Raw genomic sequence first — 11,379 nt, 5'->3', positions numbered from 1 at the left:
AGTTAAAGGGGCTCTTCTCAAAGATTCTATTGGGATATGGGTGGAGGACCACTACTTTTACCATAAATTTTAAGAGCATCAACAGCAGATAGGCTATATGCCAAATTTAAGTTCATTTTACAATTAAGGCCCAATAACTCTCAGCAATGAAACGGCTAAACTTGTAAAATTGTAAAAGTTTTTATAATACTGCTACAGTACTGTCTTACTTTTATGACAGTACTGTAGCAACTTGGATAAATAAAATATTATTTGTTTTCTCTCTCTTAGCCACTCATTCTCTTTTTTTTTCCCCCTGATTCTATCTCATCCTCACTCCCTCTCTCACATCTCTCTGTCTGGGTTGGAGGTCGGCGCGGCACGGCGTAGAGATCGGCACACTCAATTCTCTCTCTCTCTCTGATTCTATCTTTGTCTTCATCCTCACTCCCTCTCTCACATCTTTGTCTTCTTCTTTTAAGCATGCCACCGGAGCTGGGTTGGAGATCGGCATGGGCGTGGCGTGGCGTGTGGCGTGGCGAGACCGGCGTCGTGTGCCTCGCGGTGGTGTGTGAATTCTAGGTGGATTTTGGGTTTGATTTCAGGTGCCTCACGGTGGTAATGGGTTTGATTTCCAGTGGGTTTTGATGTGAATTAGCCATGGTGGATTTGCCATGGTGGGTGTGTTGTTGCCGTAGTGGATTTTTCTTTGATTTTTTTTTGTGTGTTGTTGCTGTGGTGGTTTATTTGATTTTTTGTGTTGTTTCTATGGTAATGGTGGATTTTTCATTGATTTTTTGTGTTGTGTTTCTGTAGTGGTGGACTATTTTTGTTGTCGTGGAAGTTTTTTGTTGCTGTGGTAGAGAGATTAGATTAGATTATTTTATTAGATAGTATATATTATTTTAATAAGTTGAATGGAAAAATAAAATTGAAATGTTGGGTGTATTGTAAAATAGTATGGTATAATTGATAAAGTAGTTTTTTAAGATGGTAAAATAAGATGGAATAACATTTCTCATTGTAGATGCTCTAATCAACAACAAAGCTGCTTACGTTTTCATAAAAGCCACACAAAAAAAAAAAAGTCTTCTTTTCCCATAGGACTTGCTTTTTTTATCTTTTAAAAAAAGACTTGCTTTTTATTTTTTACTTTTTTTAAAAAAAGACTTGCTTTTTTAGGTCTTTTACTCGCTAGAAACGTGAAAGGTGTAGCCACCAGATAGATTCAAGTATTGCTGAGACAGTGAGTCTTCTTTCGCTGCTTGTGAAAATTATTGTATAATTTTAGAGTATTATAAATGTGTATTTTTTCTTCTCATATAAATAATAGGTCTTATTAATTAAATTTATAGTAAAATTTATTATTTATGTGAGAAAAAAATACACATTTATGATACTCTGAAAATGTCTAATAATTTTTCTAATAGACTTGACTTTTTAACAAGTCCTTGGTCGTTTCAAACGAGTAACCAATAGTTAGATTCAAGTTTTGACGTTGGCAGAGCCAGGGTGCTTTTTGGTTGGGTATATATTGCACTCTCAATCTCTCGGCCTGCCAAAACAAGTAACCTATAGTCCTAATCATAATTATTGATTTGGACCTTTATAAGTATCGCTTTATATATATATATATATATATATATATATATATATATATATATATATATTGTAGGGGTATTGGGCCCAGTAATTTATGAAGGACGGCCCAACGAAGTCTTTTGGGCTAGAAACCCAAATCCGAAAACATCAAAATGATCGTGGAGTATTTAAATGTCCCAAAACGTCCGAGGAGTAGATTTGTCCTCGGAATGTTAAGCCGAGGATACACAGTATACGTGGAGGACAATAGAAAGAGCGGTAGAATGTCTAAAGTAAAGCTGCTACTACCGCCCATATATTAAAAGCTCTGTAATTGATACGCTGACTGTATAGATGGAAAGATGGGACCTGAGCATAGAGCTTGGAACTTGGTCCCTAATCCCAGCGGGCTTTAGAGAAGAATGGATGGGACAAGTATCCAAAAATCAGGATTGCAACCATAAAGTGGAAGATGATGAAGAGAAGAAGAGGAGTATAAATAGAAGGGAAGGCATACGAAGCAGGGAGAGAGGCTTTTTGAGGAAGAAAAAGTGTATGATAATCAATATTTGTATCCAAACTTGAGAAATACTATTATAAACTATCCTCGGAAACAGTCCGAGGAGGAATTCTCAGTCTTACTCTTTGCAAACGATTCTTTGCCTTGTTCCTTTGGGCCCAAAGTCCGTTCTTTTTGTAATTATCTAAGTCATCCTTGAAATCTAGATTACAAACCCATCCTCTACAAATTCATTGTGAAAATAGGCCTTTCAAGCCCATTTCCTCCCAGTCGTGGTTTGGGAATTTGAATTGTGTCCTTACATATATATATATATATATATATATATATATATATTACTTTGGTCGTAAAAATATACCAATTAAGACTCTTTGTTATATAAGTATATTACTATTAGTTGTTAATCTGTGCAATATATGGAAAAATTATTAACTCTGAAAAAAAAATCAACAATGAGTAAATAGAAATTTTGAAAAAAAAAATTAATTGAAATTAATAATTATGAGAGGTTCAGAGACTTCGGTTTTTATTTATTTATATATAATAATAATAATAATAATATATATAAATAAATAAATCATTTGCTCCTACATTTATGGAGATCCAATAACCACACATATTAACACTCGAGGACCAAACATATCTAAGGGTCCGTTTGGATAAAACTTATTTTGCTGAAATTGAAAACTGAAAACACTGTAATAAAATAATTTTTAAATGTGTGAATAGTGTCGTGGGACCCATTTTTAATGAAAAAGTTACTGAAAAGTGAAGTTTGTAGAACCCGTGAACAGTGCACGGTTGCACTGTTCACAGCTGAAAAGTCAAAACATGCTGCTGGAAAAAAAAAAAAAAAAAAAAAAGGGGAAAGAAACGCAAACGTGGATCCCCAAACGCGGATCCAAACGGATACTAAATCATCCCAAAAAAGAAAACATATCTAAGCTTGCTTCATCTTCTTCTTCTTTTTTTCGTTTCTATCTCATAAAGAAGGAGAAGAAGTCATTTCACATGTAATACCACCTCTCTCGCTCTCTCTCTCTTTCTCTCAACTTTATACTCTCATTATGATATGACAATAAATAAAACTTGAAGTTTAAAAAGCACAGAATTCAGAATCTAAACAAAGAAGAAGAATCAAAAGTCTTCACAAAGCCAAATAATGGAGAGACCCACACTGTCACACATGCCATTTTCAGGGAGGCATGGGTCCGAGTACATAATTTATCAATCCTACAGCCCCACAAAAAATTTCAACCAAAGATATCAATTAATGCATCAAAGAATTTGCCAAAGAACACTAAAAAAAAAAAAAAACCATTCACTTCTAACCTCTCTAGACCCAAAATTTCATAAAAAATATTCACAAATAAAAAATCAAAGCTAACTAAAGAGGGAGAAGAAATCTTACGACAAAGAACTCAAAAACAAAGAAAAGAGAAACAAAAATCTCTCAAACGAACCTCCAAGGAAATTTTTGGTCCCTCAATTGGAGACATCAAAATCTTCCAAAAACAACCTCCATTCGATCTCAATATATACAAAGATGAGTAATAGAACTTCAGTTATGGCGAAAATAGCCAAATAACACGTTTTGGCAAAATTTGTGGCAAACTTGCATTGTTTCGGAAATATTTAGCAATCTATCACTTTTTTAATACTAGAGTTTCATAAAATCAAGTTCTAAATAGTACTCGAGTTTAATGAACTCGAGTTCCTAGGTGAGTCGCCAGTATGACATCGCTGATCTAAAATTTTTGCAATTAAAAAATAATATGGATCGAGTATTTCTTTATAATACTCGATCTTACTAAAGTTGAGTACTTCTTTCTTTTTCTTTTTACTGAGTACTTCTTTCTTTTTCTTTTTACTTTTTGTTTCGTACAAAACTTTTTTAAGTGAAGAAGGTAAAATGAATAAGTTTTGTGCCACATAAATGTGGCACAACAAATGCCACATCTCGCTCGTGTACAACTCGTTTATGTGGCAAGTTGTGGTTAGTAAAAGGGTGGTGGTGAGTCTATATAGGACACCCCTTCACTAATCACAACTCCCCACATAGGTCAGTTGTGATATTTATTATGTTACTTTATGTGACACTAGAAGGACTTAGGTAAAATTGATATATTATAATTGGCAAAAGTATAAAAAGTATAAAAGAGGTCTTGAGCCACAACAGGCCTATCAGCCTGGGCTACAGGACAAGAAACAGGCTAAACATGGCCACAAATAGAAGACATGATTAAAGGGAACGAATAAGAAATTGAAAAAAGTTGCTTTGGAAGTTGGAATAGGAGTGTCTGAATTGACGAATAATTCTGGTACCATTTAATTTTGACTTCAATTTGTCTATGTATTGTGGGTGGTAGGAGTGATGGTGAGTTCACATGGAGATACCCTCCACCGACCACAACTTACTGTCAAACTTGTAGATTTTGGTGTGGTTGACCTAGTCTCCTTCTTCAATCTAACAACATCACTTTCGAGTCTCCTTCCTCTAAGTCTCCTTCCGGGTTGCACTGCAAATTGCAATTTGTAAATTGTGCTGCATTGCATAGCTGCCTCATACAAACATGAATAGTAGAATTTCCCCTCTTATTACTTTCCTGCTTCTTTTTTTCTTTCCGGGTTTTCAATCCACCAATAATACTGTCACGGATACCATCCTACCTGGCCAATCACTGACACACCCGAAGACCATTGAGTCGCCTAATGGAATCTTCGAACTTTGCTTCTTCTCTCCAGGAAATTCGACAAAGAATTACTTGGGAATACGATTCAAGAATGTTTCTGAGCAGAGTGTAGTTTGGGTTGCAAACAGACAGTACCCATTCCCAGACTCCACTGCTGTTCTCAGTATTAGTCGGGATGGAGATCTTGTAATATCTGATGGCACAATGACATACGCCATGACCAACACTACAGCTGGCAACGGTACCTATGCCGTGCTATTGGATGATGGTAATCTTATACTCACAAACAGGGTCTCGGAGATTTTTTGGCAAAGCTTTGACTATCCTACTGATACTCTTTTGCCCGGAATGAAACTAAGAGTAGGAGATGTGAACGCCTCATTAATATCATGGAAAAGTAGAGAAGATCCTGCGCCTGGTCTTTTCTATCTGCAGTGGGATTTCAGTATTTATAGTACAGTCCTACCAATAATAATGGAGGGGTCTGAAGTATATTGGACTAGTTTACGCACTAGCTTTGATGTTTTATCTTATGATTCGGGTTATGTTACTTGGCCTATTGACTACACTTCTCAGACTCAAATTTCGAGAATCGTGTTGAATGAATCCGGGAAGCTTAAACTTCAGTCATGGTTAGAAGATAAGAAAATGTGGAATTCCTCATTACAGTCATCTAGGTGTGGGGATTATGCTTCATGCGGCAATTTTAGTGTATGCGATGAGACTGCACAAAAACCATGTGGCTGTTTGCCAGGTTTCAAGCCCGTTTCTGCTAGTGCTTGGAACAAAGGAGACGTGTCCAGTGGCTGTGTGAGGAAAACTGCTCTGCAGTGCGGTAATAATAATAGTGATATTCAAAATTATGGGTTTCTTCGCATGTCTAACGTTGATTGGCTTGATAATCCGAAGCCTTTGGAGATGAGCAGTGATAAGGAGTGTCAATCATCTTGCTTGAACAGTTGTTCTTGTATTGCTTATGCTTTTGGGGAAAATTACGGTCTCAAAAGGACCAAGTGGTCCAAGTCTGACTGCATCGAGTGGCATGGTTCTTTTTCATATCTGAAGCTACCATCAAATGAAGATATATATACAAATGATTTCTATCTGAAACTAGGCCCATCGGAATTGGTCACCCATGGTAAGAATTATGCAAGAACTTTTGTTGGTAAAGTGAATTACTAGTTGTGCCATTTGTAATTGTATATGTTTGTGTTATTAAATTCACTCTTTCCTTCCAAGAGCCTTATAGCTCAATTTGTACACTAGGAAGACAATCCGGGTTTAAATCCCCCATCCCCTACCAATAGAATTATAAAAATAAAAAAGTCAATGTTAAAAAATTCAATTAGGCATCCTAATGTATAACATATAAGATACTTTACCTATGTTTTACTCTTAAGCTAAATTGTATTAATTTGGAACTAGGTCACCACTTTACATTTAGTCTTATTGAGTTCCCAAGGTTTTTACAGGATAGTTCTAGGCGTTGCCATATTATTATTACTTGAGATGGTAACCATAACCAATTTTTAGTTTATTTATTCCTCTGATTTGTTAAAAATCAATACTGTCTCTCTCTAGAAACTTCTAAAACTTCTCACACAATCTCTTTCTTTTTAGAAATTTCTTTCTAATTTCGGACATTTCTCTCTTGCTCTCTTTTTTGGAATTCTCTCCAAGATAGTTCTCTAGAAGCTTTCTTACACTAGCGAATTGCAGCCACAAATTTCTAAGGTGTCTAGAAGGTTGGAGAAAGGCATTAATTTAATGCCAATAAAAAGGAAGAAGCTAGGAGCTTCAAGTTGGTTTCCTAACCGACATACACCTAGTATAAATAGATGTAATGAGGTGAGAGACTTGTGAAGTGAGTGTGTGTCATAAAACACCAAGTATGAGATGTATGAAGTTGTATGAGTTGAGGTGTGTGCCATAAGTAGCAAGTGTGTAGAGTGCAATATAGTCAAGAGCTAGTGTGTGTAGATGTCTAGAAGTGAGGTGTGTGCAAGTGTACTTAGTGAGGCAGTGTCGTGTGCAGTGAAAGAAAGGTGCTACGTGTGCACTAGTGTTAGTGAGTCAAAGCATTAGTACTTGTAAAGTCTTGTAATTTAAAGAGTCTAATTTTTAATAAAAGCTCCTTGTTCAATCTTTTGTTCAACAATCTAGTGTCAGAGCTTCTACTAACTCAACATGATTTTCTTTGATAGTCCCAAGCTCAACGAATGAATCCAACGGACCAGTGATGCTAGGAGCAACAGATGGAGTAGTGTTTGTACGAGCTAAGCAATTAGTCGCCATACTGGCTATATCTCTACCTCTTGCAACTTTTTTATTGGGCCTTTTTGTCTATTGTGTATGGAAAAAACTCAGGATGACAAGCAAGGGTGAGAAAATAATTCTGATAATGCTATTTAAGCAATCAAAATGTATATCCTTAATTATTGCCATAAATTTATATATATATATATATATCTATACTCTGTGTGTGTGTGTTTTGTAATTGTTCACTGTTCAGGTGAGGATTTGGTACAGTTAGATTTGGGCATGACCATAAAGTTTGAAAATTCGGAGCTGTTGGAAGAAAATACGCGTGAAGATATCAGGAAAAAGGAATTCAAAATGCCATTATTCAGTTTTACAAGTGTTTCTGCTGCAACTGATAATTTCTCAGATGCAAATAAGCTTGGAGAGGGTGGTTTTGGACCTGTTTACAAGGTATGATTATCCAAAAACTCAATGCTTAGGATGAGGAATGTATACAAAGGTTTACTCTTATCAACTTTACACTTGCCATGTTAACGAGAACAAACGGGCACTGTCAGTTTGTTACTGCGTCTGTTATAATCCCTACTCTATATATCTCTGTCGAGTATAATTGGGCTATCCTAATTTCTTCATGGCAGCCACAAAACTAAGTTTAAGGAAAACAATTTCAGGGAATATTACTGAAAGGGGATTTGGTAGCTGTGAAAAGGCTTTCAAGAAGATCGGGCCAAGGTTGGGAGGAGCTAAAAAATGAAGCTATACTCATAGCCAGTCTCCAACACAACAATCTTGTTAGACTTTTGGGCTGCTGCATTGAACGAGATGAAAAGATACTAGTATATGAGTATATGCCAAATAAAAGTTTGGACTTTTTCATTTTTGGTTAGTAATGTTTTATACATGCACACACACACACACACACACACACACACACACACACAGATATATATAATTGTGATTGATTTTATGGTTGACCTTTGCATATGATCTATTAATGCATACAACTAATTTCTCTTGATTATAAAATAGATCAAGGAAAGCGCAAGATTTTAGATTGGCAAACGCGGATTCGAGTGATTGAAGGCATTGCACAAGGGCTTCTTTACCTTCATCAATATTCTAGATTGAGGATTATTCATAGAGACTTAAAGGCTAGCAACATTTTGTTAGATACCGAAATGAATCCGAAGATATCAGATTTTGGATTGGCAAGAATATTTAAAGGAAATGAATCACAGGCAAATACAAATAGAATTGTTGGCACTTAGTAAGTACAGACCAACATGATATGTGCTCAAACAGAGAGACAAAACACGACTACTAACATTTTAACTTGATTATGGTTTTCAGTGGTTATATGTCTCCTGAATATGCTCTGGAAGGCCTCTTCTCCATCAAGTCAGATGTTTTCAGTTTTGGCGTCTTGTTGTTAGAGATTGTGAGTGGTAGGAAGAACACTGGGTTTTATCAAACTGATTCTTTCCATCTTCTTGGATATGTGAGTATCCTATTTGCCACTATTTTTTCATAAGTAGTTCAATATTCTTTATACTTTTATTAACAATTACTTCTTTAATTTTTTTTTTCAACAATCCCCCCATCTCACTCCTCCCCCCCTCTCCCCCCCCCCCCTAACACACACACACACACACACACACTCACATACACATGTAATATTTCAGATCCTTATGAATATATATAGTATTTTCATGCCAAAAAAAAAAAAACCATACAATAATAATATATTAATTTATTTGTGTTTTTCTATGAAAGGTTTTTTACATGAATCAATTATTGTTACAATTACTTCATAGTCAGAATTTCATTTAGCATTCATATGAAATAATTTTTAGTTGTTAAATAGACCCCAAATAATAATAATAATAATAAATTATATTCTGAAAATTAATGAACCTAAGATCTAATAAAATAATAATAATAAAATTTTTAGTTTAAAACTCAAAGTTTTAAACTTAAATAATATTAAACTATAGATTTTATTATTTAATTATTCCAGGATCTATGATACCCTTGAGGCCTTCAGTCGAGGCAATATAGGATTTTTGCTTGTATAACTTGATCTAACTCAAACTAAGATGGAGATTTGTTGATGTGCCTTGTGGCTTGCGCAAGGGGTTCCAGGTTCCCTTATGTCCACCATGTGCTAAACATATATTTAACTTTTTAACTAGTACTCCTATGTGCGTGTTCTTTGGGTGTATTTGGACTTTGAATTTCTTAAGAGAGCCTTTATGCCAATATTGTAATCTTCCCATCTTCATAGTGAAGTTTTCTCCTTGTTGCCGCTTGTGAACATAGCTATCTTGCCTAACATTTATTATTTTCTTTCTCCAATATTGAAGGCATGGGAATTATGGACAAGCGATAGGGGATCGGACTTGGTGGATCCACTACTTGATGATGTATCCTCTGTCCGTGCGGTATTAAAATATGTTAACATAGGTCTCCTCTGTGTTCAAGAAAGTGCAGCGGATAGACCTACAATGTCTGATGTTGTCACAATGCTTAGCAGTGAAAGTATGGCTCTACCTTATCCCAAACAACCTGCTTTCTTGATTATGAGAAGTGTGATGAAGGCAAACCCTGGTATTAGCAGGACAGAAATCTGCTCTGTGAATCATGCAACTGCTTCAATTATCGAAGGCCGGTAACATTTTTTGAATTAAAGCCATAAGCATTAGTATATCCTAGGAAATCATCCATAAACTTTCAGAATATTTAAGGTATTTGGTAGAGTAGTTTGAAATTGTAATTTTTTAAAATACACATTTACATATGTTAAAACATAAAAATATGAGTTTGAACTCTAGTAGTATTAGGCCCTCAATTTCTTTGCCTGTGGCCTACCAACATTATTCAAATGTATTATGGTTCCGAAACGTATCATCAAAAGATCCGTTGGTACCTGACATTCGAGAGATTAGCTTCTCGCTTTTCTGAAATGAAATTCAAGGTCTTTCTTTCACTTGAAAGTGGCAATGCTAATATAGGAAGCTATATTATGCTGGAGGACGTATATTTTAATTTTTGTTACAACCCTACAACAAACTATATTAAAGTGATTTTGAGTGACCACTGAAGGGCACCGCAGGAACGCGAACCGGTTAAACGGCGTCGGAATCGCCTCGAAGTATCGGCCGATTCTAGGAGGAGTCGGAGTGGCGGCGGGGAACTACGGCGTCGGAAAACGCGGAACTCGCGGACTTGGAAGTGTCGTTTGGAAAAGAGGAGGAGGGAATTTGTTGTTGAGGCGGCGGCAGCGACAGCGAGAGTCATTGTTTGTTGTTGTTGTTGTGAGTGTGAGTGTGAATGTGAATGTGTGATGAGTGTGAGTGTTGGTTTTGTTTTTGCACTTTTGGTTGTTGTTGTTATGAGAGGTGTGTTTGCGATTGAGATATGAGGAGAGGTGAGAAAGTAATAAATAATGATGACAAAAGAGAAACTCAAAACGAGTTTCGATTTCGATTTCGAAAGCTCCAGAAAAAGAGCTGGAGTGCATGGCTCAGAATTTTTTGCAGAGTATTTTTCTGGATCCCACGCCAGCCGACCACGGATGGAGATTGGAGACACTTCAATTCACGGTCAATTTTGTTTTGGAAGAGAGTGTTTTTGTTGCTTTCGTTTCCCCATACTAAACAGCATGCCGTTTATCTTTTTTTTTTTTTTTTTGAATAATAGAGGTAAACGGCAATGGAATGGATTAGTGGGTCGCATGAGCAATGAGCTACATTTGAGGTAGGCCCAATGATTTAATGGGCTCCAATCACAGGCAAGTGAGGAGGGACTAGTCATGTTGGGTAAAAGGCCGGGTACCTATGGACTCGATCCTAGCTCACACTAAGGTGGCTGAGTTTTATGAAGGCAACTCCCAATGATTCAACACTAAGGCAGAGCAGTCTTGCTGAGCAGAATGATAGATTAAGTCGGAATGGTCATGAGCTAGGAACTTACATACAATTCAAGAACATATTATTTGGTTCTTTGGAAAGACCACCTCAACAATGTCCAATGATCCTCCCACCTAATAATATAATGTCATTTGTACAAATTAATTGAATCGGTTCCTATTCGCAATCCTAATCACACTATCCAAATAAATAAAATAATAATTAGCCAAAAGCAATTATTTAGATTTGAATCATTTGACACCATTCTCACTCTCATTGATCTAGCATGAATCTAATGAGGATGATAGCAAATCTAAAGCTAGAAAAACAAATGCTCACGATTGATGAGGTGGGCAATCATTGTGCTGCTATGGATCCAAATATGGGGACAGTGGATGGTGATTTAGCATTGTTGTTGTTTTATTTATTTATTTAT

General features: G+C 36.0%; 1 pseudogene; it reads left to right on the top strand.

Moving 5' to 3' along the window:
* The first annotated feature begins 4,394 nt into the window (after window positions 1-4,394).
* Window positions 4,395-9,806, top strand: LOC142642823 (G-type lectin S-receptor-like serine/threonine-protein kinase At1g11300; annotated as a pseudogene).
* The last annotated feature ends 1,573 nt before the right edge of the window (window positions 9,807-11,379 follow it).

Source organism: Castanea sativa, chromosome 7 (assembly GCF_040712315.1).
Source record: "Castanea sativa cultivar Marrone di Chiusa Pesio chromosome 7, ASM4071231v1".
NCBI classification, from domain to species: Eukaryota; Viridiplantae; Streptophyta; class Magnoliopsida; order Fagales; family Fagaceae; genus Castanea; species Castanea sativa.
This window is presented reverse-complemented; position numbering and strand designations above follow the sequence as displayed.